This window comes from Callionymus lyra, unplaced genomic scaffold (assembly GCF_982586985.1).
Source record: "Callionymus lyra unplaced genomic scaffold, fCalLyr1.hap1.1 HAP1_SCAFFOLD_219, whole genome shotgun sequence".
Taxonomy (NCBI): Eukaryota; Metazoa; Chordata; class Actinopteri; order Syngnathiformes; family Callionymidae; genus Callionymus; species Callionymus lyra.
In genome coordinates, this window is record NW_028258657.1 from 60,001 (window position 1) to 70,000 (window position 10,000).

The window sequence follows — 10,000 nt, forward strand, 5'->3', positions numbered from 1 at the left end:
CCGCGGCCATCCACTCCAACCTTGTCCGACTTTGAGGCACCAGGCTCGGCCACCCTCCGAGCCTTTTCACTCCCTCTCCTGTTATGGTGCCTCCCTATTAACCTCTAGGTGGTTGCGCTCGTGACATCAAAAAGACCACTTTTTGCAGAGCAGTCACACTCGGAAAAAATTTCTTTCGTCAGGCAAAAGAACCAGAGTTTTCAGCGGTCATCCACTCCAACCTTGTCCGATTTTGAGGCACCAGGCTCGGCCACCCTCCGAGCCTTTTCCTTCCCTCTCCTGTTATGGTGCCTCCCTATTAACCTCTAGGTGGTTGCGCTCGTGACATCAAAAAGACCACTTTTTGCAGAGCAGTCACACTCGGAAAAAATTTCTTTCGTCAGGCAAAAGAACCAGAGTTTTCAGCGGCCATCCACTCCAACCTTGTCCGATTTTGAGGCACCAGGCTCGGCCACCCTCCGAGCCTTTTCACTCCCTCTCCTGTTATGGTGCCTCCCTATTAACCTCTAGGTGGTTGCGCTCGTGACATCAAAAAGACCACTTTTTGCAGAGCAGTCACACTCGGAAAAAATTTCTTTCGTCTGGCAAAAGAACCAGAGTGTTCAGCGGTCATCCACTCCAACCTTGTCCGATTTTGAGGCACCAGGCTCGGCCACCCTCCGAGCCTTTTCACTCCCTCTCCTGTTATGGTGCCTCCCTATTAACCTCTAGGTGGTTGCGCTCGTGACATCAAAAAGACCACTTTTTGCAGAGCAGTCACACTCGGAAAAAATTTCTTTCGTCTGGCAAAAGAACCAGAGTTTTCAGCGGTCATCCACTCCAACCTTGTCCGATTTTGAGGCACCAGGCTCGGCCACCGTCCGAGCCTTTTCACTCCCTCTCCTGTTATGGTGCCTCCCTATTAACCTCTAGGTGGTTGCGCTCGTGACATCAAAAAGACCACTTTTTGCAGAGCAGTCACACTCGGAAAAAATTTCTTTCGTCTGGCAAAAGAACCAGAGTTTTCAGCGGTCATCCACTCCAACCTTGTCCGATTTTGAGGCACCAGGCTCGGCCACCCTCCGAGCCTTTTCACTCCCTCTCCTGTTATGGTGCCTCCCTATTAACCTCTAGGTGGTTGCGCTCGTGACATCAAAAAGACCACTTTTTTCAGAGCAGTCACACTCGGGAAAAATTTCTTTCGTCTGGCAAAAGAACCAGAGTTTTCAGCGGTCATCCACTCCAACCTTGTCCGATTTTGAGGCACCAGGCTCGGCCACCCTCCGAGCCTTTTCACTCCCTCTCCTGTTATGGTGCCTCCCTATTAACCTCTAGGTGGTTGCGCTCGTGACATCAAAAAGACCACTTTTTTCAGAGCAGTCACACTCGGGAAAAATTTCTTTCGTCTGGCAAAAGAACCAGAGTTATCAGCGGTCATCCACTCCAACCTTGTCCGACGTTGAGGCACCGATGTCGGCCAAGTTCTGAGCGTTCCACCGCCGAATGCCACTGGTCCTCAACACAGCGGACTTCCAATCCAACCTTGTCCGACTTTGAGGCACCGAAGTCGGCCTCAGCCCGAGCCTTCCCCCGCCGACCTCACTGGAGCCCGCCATCCAGGGACCGGCGGAGGTCGCCCGCATGACCGCGGCAAAGTGTCTCAAAGTCGGGCACGACCGCTCGAGTCACCCGCCAACCCGGTCCGGGGCACCTCCAGGGACCGGCGGAGGTCGCCCGCATGACCGCGGCAAAGTGTCTCAAAGTCGGGCATGACCGCTTGAGTCACCCGCCAACCCGGTCCGGGGCACCTCCAGGGACCGGCGGAGGACGCCCGCATGACCGCGACAAAGTGTCTCAAAGTCGGGCACGACCGCTCGAGTCACCCGCCAACCCGGTCCGGGGCACCTCCAGGGACCGGCGGAGGACGCCCGCATGACCGCGACAAAGTGTCTCAAAGTCGGGCACGACCGCTCGAGTCACCCGCCAACCCGGTCCGGGGCACCTCCAGGGACCGGCGGAGGACGCCCGCATGACCGCGACAAAGTGTCTCAAAGTCGGGCACGACCGCTCGAGTCACCCGCCAACCCGGTCCGGGGCACCTCCAGGGACCGGCGGAGGACGCCCGCATGACCGCGACAAAGTGTCTCAAAGTCGGGCATGACCGCTCGAGTCACCCGCCAACCCGGTCCGGGGCACCTCCAGGGACCGGCGGAGGACGCCCGCATGCCCGCGACAAAGTGTCTCAAAGTCGGGCACGACCGCTCGAGTCACCCGCCAACCCGGTCCGGGGCACCTCCAGGGACCGGCGGAGGACGCCCGCATGACCGCGACAAAGTGTCTCAAAGTCGGGCACGACCGTTCGAGTCACCCGCCAACCCGGTCCGGGGCACCTCCGGGGACCGGCGGAGGTCGCTCGCATGACCGCGACAAAGTGTCTCAAAGTCGGGCACGACCGCTCGAGTCACCCGCCAACCCGGTCCGGGGCACCTCCAGGGACCGGCGGAGGATGCCCGCATGACCGCGACAAAGTGTCTCAAAGTCGGGCACGACCGCTCGAGTCACCCGCCAACCCGGTCCGGGGCACCTCCAGGGACCGGCGGAGGACGCCCGCATGACCGCGACAAAGTGTCTCAAAGTCGGGCATGACCGTTCGAGTCACCCGCCAACCCGGTCCGGGGCACCTCCAGGGACCGGCGGAGGACGCCCGCATGACCGCGACAAAGTGTCTCAAAGTCGGGCATGACCGCTCGAGTCACCCGCCAACCCGGTCCGGGGCACCTCCGGGGACCGGCGGAGGACGCCCGCATGACCGCGACAAAGTGTCTCAAAGTCGGGCACGACCGCTCGAGTCACCCGCCAACCCGGTCCGGGGCACCTCCGGGGAGCAGTGGAGGTCGCTCGCATGACCGCGACAAAGTGTCTCAAAGTCGGGCATGACCGCTCGAGTCGCCCGCCATCCCGGTCCGGAGCTCAACACTTTGTCGTTTTTTCCACTCCCTCCCCATTAACCTCTAGGTGGTTGCGCTCGTGACATCAAAAAGACCACTTTTTGCAGAGCAGTCACACTCGGAAAAAATTCGTTTCGTCTGGCAAAAGAACCAGAGTTCTCAGCGGGCTTCCAGTCCAACCTTGTCCGATTTTGAGGCACCAGGCTCGGCCACAGTCCGAGCCCATTCACTCCCTCCCCTGTTGTACTCGCTCCCTATTAACCTCTAGGTGGTTGCGCTCGTGACATCAAAAAGACCACTTTTTGAGGAGCAGTCACACTTAGGAAAAATCCGTTTGCGCTCACACCATCCCTCCCCATTAACCTCTAGGTGGTTGCGCTCGTGACATCAAAAAGACCACTTTTTGAGGAGCAGTCACACTTAGGAAAAATCCGTTTGCGCTCACACCATCCCTCCCCATTAACCTCTAGGTGGTTGCGCTCGTGACATCAAAAAGACCACTTTTTGAGGAGCAGTCAGACACCGAGGTTTTCTGGATTTATGTCCGTTTTCCTGGTTCTCTGACTCGGGCACCTTGTGACCGACATCCCCCCCTTCCCTGGTTCTATTTTGCCGATACTTTGGTGAGTTTTCTACCCGCAAACCAAGCCCCCCAAGCCCGCCGCCTGGTGGGGGAAGAGGCCCCCTGGTCCCGGTTCTATTTTAGGACACTTTGGTGAGTTTTCTACCCGCAAACCAAGCCCCCCAAGCCCGCCGCCTGGTGGGGGAAGATGCCCCCTGGTCCCGGTTCTATTTTAGGACACTTTGGTGAGTTTTCTACCCGCAAACCAAGCCCCCCAAGCCCGCCGCCTGGTGGGGGAACATGCCCCCTGGTCCCGGTTCTATTTTAGGACACTTTGGTGAGTTTTCTACCCGCAAACCAAGCCCCCCAAGCCCGCCGCCTGGTGGGGGAACATGCCGCCTAGCCCGGTTCTATTTTAGGTCACTTTGGTGAGTTTTCTACCCGCAAACCAAGCCCCCCAAGCCCGCCGCCTGGTGGGGGAAGAGGCCCCCTGGTCCCGGTTCTATTTTAGGTCACTTTGGTGAGTTTTCTACCCGCAAACCAAGCCCCCCAAGCCCGCCGCCTGGTGGGGGAAGAGGCCCCCTGGTCCCGGTTCTATTTTAGGACACTTTGGTGAGTTTTCTACCCGCAAACCAAGCCCCCCAAGCCCGCCGCCTGGTGGGGGAACATGCCCCCTGGTCCCGGTTCTATTTTAGGACACTTTGGTGAGTTTTCTACCCGCAAACCAAGCCCCCCAAGCCCGCCGCCTGGTGGGGGAACATGCCCCCTGGTCCCGGTTCTATTTTAGGACACTTTGGTGAGTTTTCTACCCGCAAACCAAGCCCCCCAAGCCCGCCGCCTGGTGGGGGAACATGCCGCCTAGCCCGGTTCTATTTTAGGTCACTTTGGTGAGTTTTCTACCCGCAAACCAAGCCCCCCAAGCCCGCCGCCTGGTGGGGGAGCATGCCCCCTGGTCCCGGTTCTATTTTAGGACACTTTGGTGAGTTTTCTACCCGGAAACCAAGCCCCCCAAGCCCGCCACCTGGTGGGGGAAGAGGCCCCCTGGTCCCGGTTCTATTTTAGGACACTTTGGTGAGTTTTCTACCCACACTGCATGTCCCCAAATGCCGCCATCTGGTGGGGGAACATGCCGCCTGCACCGGTTCTATTTTAAGTCACTTTGGTGAGTTTTCTGCCCACACTACGGGTCCCCAAATGCCGCCATCTGGTGGGGGAACATGCCGCCTGCACCGGTTCTATTTTAAGTCACTTTGGTGAGTTTTCTGCCCACACTACGGCTCCCCAAATGCCGCCATCTGGTGGGGGAACATGCCGCCTGCACCGGTTCTATTTTAAGTCACTTTGGTGAGTTTTCTGCCCACACTACGGGTCCCCAAATGCCGCCATCTGGTGGGGGAACATGCCGCCTGCACCGGTTCTATTTTAAGTCACTTTGGTGAGTTTTCTGCCCACACTACGGCTCCCCAAATGCCGCCATCTGGTGGGGGAACATGCCGCCTGCACCGGTTCTATTTTAAGTCACTTTGGTGAGTTTTCTGCCCACACTACGGGTCCCCAAATGCCGCCATCTGGTGGGGGAACATGCCGCCTGCACCGGTTCTATTTTAAGTCACTTTGGTGAGTTTTCTACCCACACTACGGGTCCCCAAATGCCGCCATCTGGTGGGGGAACATGCCGCCTGCACCGGTTCTATTTTAAGTCACTTTGGTGAGTTTTCTACCCACACTACGGGTCCCCAAATGCCGCCATCTGGTGGGGGAACATGCCGCCTGCACCGGTTCTATTTTAAGTCACTTTGGTGAGTTTTCTGCCCACACTACGGGTCCCCAAATGCCGCCATCTGGTGGGGGAACATGCCGCCTGCACCGGTTCTATTTTAGGTCACTTTTCTCACTTTCTGACCCACAAATAATGCCCCAAATGCCGCCGCCTGGTGGGGGGAACTGCCGCCTAGTCCCGGTTCTATTTTAGGTCACTTTTCTCACTTTCTGACCCACAAATAATGCCCCAAATGCCGCCGCCTGGTGGGGGGAACTGCCGCCTAGTCCCGGTTCTATTTTAGGTCACTTTTCTCACTTTCTGACCCACAAATAATGCCCCAAATGCCGCCGCCTGGTGGGGGGAACTGCCGCCTAGTCCCGGTTCTATTTTAGGTCACTTTTCTCACTTTCTGACCCACAAATAATGCCCCAAATGCCGCCGCCTGGTGGGGGGAACTGCCGCCTAGTCCCGGTTCTATTTTAGGTCACTTTTCTCACTTTCTGACCCACAAATAATGCCCCAAATGCCGCCGCCTGGTGGGGGGAACTGCCGCCTAGTCCCGGTTCTATTTTAGGTCCCTTTTCTCACTTTCTGACCCACAAATAATGCCCCAAATGCCGCCGCCTGGTGGGGGGAACTGCCGCCTAGTCCCGGTTCTATTTTAGGTCACTTTTCTCACTTTCTGACCCACAAATAATGCCCCAAATGCCGCCGCCTGGTGGGGGGAACTGCCGCCTAGTCCCGGTTCTATTTTAGGTCACTTTTCTCACTTTCTGACCCACAAATAATGCCTCAAATGCCGCCGCCTGGTGGGGGGAACTGCCGCCTAGTCCCGGTTCTATTTTAGGTCACTTTTCTCACTTTCTGACCCACAAATAATGCCCCAAATGCCGCCGCCTGGTGGGGGGAACTGCCGCCTAGTCCCGGTTCTATTTTAGGTCACTTTTCTCACTTTCTGACCCACAAATAATGCCCCAAATGCCGCCGCCTGGTGGGGGGAACTGCCGCCTAGTCCCGGTTCTATTTTAGGTCACTTTTCTCACTTTCTGACCCACAAATAATGCCTCAAATGCCGCCGCCTGGTGGGGGGAACTGCCGCCTAGTCCCGGTTCTATTTTAGGTCACTTTTCTCACTTTCTGACCCACAAATAATGCCCCAAATGCCGCCGCCTGGTGGGGGGAACTGCCGCCTAGTCCCGGTTCTATTTTAGGTCACTTTTCTCACTTTCTTACCCACAAATAATGCCCCAAATGCCGCCGCCTGGTGGGGGGAACTGCCGCCTAGTCCCGGTTCTATTTTAGGTCACTTTTCTCACTTTTCTACCCACAAATAATGGCAAAAAAAAATGCTTACAGCACCCAGTATTCCCAGGCGGTCTCCCATCCAAGTACTAACTGGGCCCGACCCTGCTTGGCTTCCGAGATCAGACGAGATCGGGCTCATTCAGGGTGGTGTGGCCGTAAGCGAGGGAAGCGCTTGTGAAATGCCCCAAAGTGTTGAAAATGTTCCCCAGGCCCCTGGTTCCCCATCCCCGCAGGAGGAGGCTCCCCAGGCCCCCTGGTTCCCCATCCCCGCAGGAGGAGGCTCCCCAGGCCCCCTGGTGCAGGAGGAGGCTCCCCAGGCCCCCTGGTGCAGGAGGAGGCTCCCCAGGCCCCTGGTTCCCCATCCCCGCAGGAGGAGGCTCCCCAGGCCCCCTGGTTCCCCATCCCCGCAGGAGGAGGCTCCCCAGGCCCCCTGGTGCAGGAGGAGGCTCCCCAGGCCCAATGGTTCCCCATCACCGCAGGAGGAGGCTCCCCAGGCCCCCTGGTTCCCCATGCCCGCAGGAGGAGGCTCCCCAGGCCCCCTGGTTCTCTATGCCCGCAGGAGGAGGCTCCCCAGGCCCCCTGCTTCTCCATCCCCGCAGGAGGAGGCTCCCCAGGCCCCATGGTTCCCCATCACCGCAGGAGGAGGCTCCCCAGGCCCCCTGGTTCCCCATCCCCGCAGGAGGAGGCTCCCCAGGCCCCATGGTTCCCCATCACCGCAGGAGGAGGCTCCCCAGGCCCCCTGGTTCCCCATCCCCGCAGGAGGAGGCTCCCCAGGCCCCCTGGTGCAGGAGGAGGCTCCCCAGGCCCCCTGGTTCCCCATCCCCGCAGGAGGAGGCTCCCCAGGCCCCCTGGTTCTCCATGCCCGCAGGAGGAGGCTCCCCAGGCCCCCTGGTTCCCCATCCCCGCAGGAGGAGGCTCCCCAGGCCCCATGGTTCCCCATCACCGCAGGAGGAGGCTCCCCAGGCCCCCTGGTTCCCCATCCCCGCAGGAGGAGGCTCCCCAGGCCCCCTGGTGCAGGAGGAGGCTCCCCAGGCCCCCTGGTTCCCCATCCCCGCAGGAGGAGGCTCCCCAGGCGCCCTGGTTCTCCATCCCCGCAGGAGGAGGCTCCCCAGGCCCCCTGGTTCTCCATGCCCGCAGGAGGAGGCTCCCCAGGCCCCCTGGTTCTCCATCCCCGCAGGAGGAGGCTCCCCAGGCCCCCTGGTTCTCCATCCCCGCAGGAGGAGGCTCCCCAGGCCCCCTGGTTCTCCATCCCCGCAGGAGGAGGCTCCCCAGGCCCCCTGGTTCTCCATCCCCGCAGGAGGAGGCTCCCCAGGCCCCCTGGTTCTCCATCCCCGCAGGAGGAGGCCCCCCAGGCCCCTGGTTCCCCATCCCCGCAGGAGGAGGCTCCCCAGGCCCCCTGGTTCTCCATGCCCGCAGGAGGAGGCTCCCCAGGCCCCCTGGTTCTCCATCCCCGCATGAGGAGGCTCCCCAGGCCCCTGGTTCTCCATGCCCGCAGGAGGAGGCTCCCCAGGCCCCCTGGTTCTCCATGACCGCAGGAGGAGGCTCCCCAGGCCCCCTGGTTCTCCATCCCCGCAGGAGGAGGCTCCCCAGGCCCCCTGGTTCCCCATCCCCGCAGGAGGAGGCTCCCCAGGCCCCCTGGTGCAGGAGGAGGCTCCCCAGGCCCAATGGTTCCCCATCACCGCAGGAGGAGGCTCCCCAGGCCCCCTGGTTCCCCATGCCCGCAGGAGGAGGCTCCCCAGGCCCCCTGGTTCTCTATGCCCGCAGGAGGAGGCTCCCCAGGCCCCCTGGTTCTCCATCCCCGCAGGAGGAGGCCCCCCAGGCCCCTGGTTCCCCATCCCCGCAGGAGGAGGCTCCCCAGGCCCCCTGGTTCTCCATGCCCGCAGGAGGAGGCTCCCCAGGCCCCTGGTTGGGAGAGGGGGAAAAAGAGCAAAGTGTTTAAAAATGCCCCAAAGTGTTGAAAATGTTCCCCAGGCCCCTGGTTCCCCATCCCCGCAGGAGGAGGCTCCCCAGGCCCCCTGGTTGGGAGAGGGGGAAAAAGAGCAAAGTGTTTAAAAATGCCCCAAAGTGTTGAAAATGTTCCCCAGGCCCCTGGTTCCCCATCCCCGCAGGAGGAGGCTCCCCAGGCCCCCTGGTTGGGAGAGGGGGAAAAAGAGCAAAGTGTTTAAAAATGCCCCAAAGTGTTGAAAATGTTCCCCAGGCCCCTGGTTCCCCATCCCCGCAGGAGGAGGCTCCCCAGGCCCCCTGGTTGGGAGAGGGGAAAAAAAGAGCAAAGTGTTTAAAAATGCCCCAAAGTGTTGAAAATGTTCCCCAGGCCCCTGGTTCCCCATCCCCGCAGGAGGAGGCTCCCCAGGCCCCCTGGTTGGGAGAGGGGGATAAAGAGCAAAGTGTTTAAAAATGCCCCAAAGTGTTGAAAATGTTCCCCAGGCCCCTGGTTCCCCATCCCCGCAGGAGGAGGCTCCCCAGGCCCCCTGGTTGGGAGAGGGAAAAAAAAGAGCAAAGTGTTTAAAAATGCCCCAAAGTGTTGAAAATGTTCCCCAGGCCCCTGGTTCCCCATCCCCGCAGGAGGAGGCTCCCCAGGCCCCCTGGTTGGGAGAGGGGAAAAAAAGAGCAAAGTGTTTAAAAATGCCCCAAAGTGTTGAAAATGTTCCCCAGGCCCCTGGTTCCCCATCCCCGCAGGAGGAGGCTCCCCAGGCCCCCTGGTTGGGAGAGGGGGAAAAAGAGCAAAGTGTTTAAAAATGCCCCAAAGTGTTGAAAATGTTCCCCAGGCCCCTGGTTCCCCATCCCCGCAGGAGGAGGCTCCCCAGGCCCCCTGGTTGGGAGAGGGGAAAAAAAGAGCAAAGTGTTTAAAAATGCCCCAAAGTGTTGAAAATGTTCCCCAGGCCCCTGGTTCCCCATCCCCGCAGGAGGAGGCTCCCCAGGCCCCCTGGTTGGGAGAGGGGGAAAAAGAGCAAAGTGTTTAAAAATGCCCCAAAGTGTTGAAAATGTTCCCCAGGCCCCTGGTTCCCCATCCCCGCAGGAGGAGGCTCCCCAGGCCCCCTGGTTGGGAGAGGGGAAAAAAAGAGCAAAGTGTTTAAAAATGCCCCAAAGTGTTGAAAATGTTCCCCAGGCCCCTGGTTCCCCATCCCCGCAGGAGGAGGCTCCCCAGGCCCCCTGGTTGGGAGAGGGGAAAAAAAGAGCAAAGTGTTTAAAAATGCCCCAAAGTGTTGAAAATGTTCCCCAGGCCCCTGGTTCCCCATCCCCGCAGGAGGAGGCTCCCCAGGCCCCCTGGTTGGGAGAGGGGAAAAAAAGAGCAAAGTGTTTAAAAATGCCCCAAAGTGTTGAAAATGTTCCCCGGCCTCCTGGTACCCCATCCCCGCATGAGGATGTCACCCAGGCCCCTGGTTCTCCATCCCCGCAGGAGGAGGGATTGTGGGTGGGAGAGGGAAAAAAAGGCTAAAGTGTTTA

The 10,000-nt window shown here is 59.7% G+C and overlaps 1 non-coding gene across 1 annotated transcript; it reads right to left on the reverse strand.

Moving 5' to 3' along the window:
* Positions 1–6,598: 6,598 nt before the first annotated feature.
* Positions 6,599–6,717, reverse strand: LOC148058022 (5S ribosomal RNA). Its single transcript, XR_015710234.1, has one exon. It is a non-coding gene; the product is annotated as a 5S ribosomal RNA (ribosomal RNA).
* Positions 6,718–10,000: the final 3,283 nt, after the last annotated feature.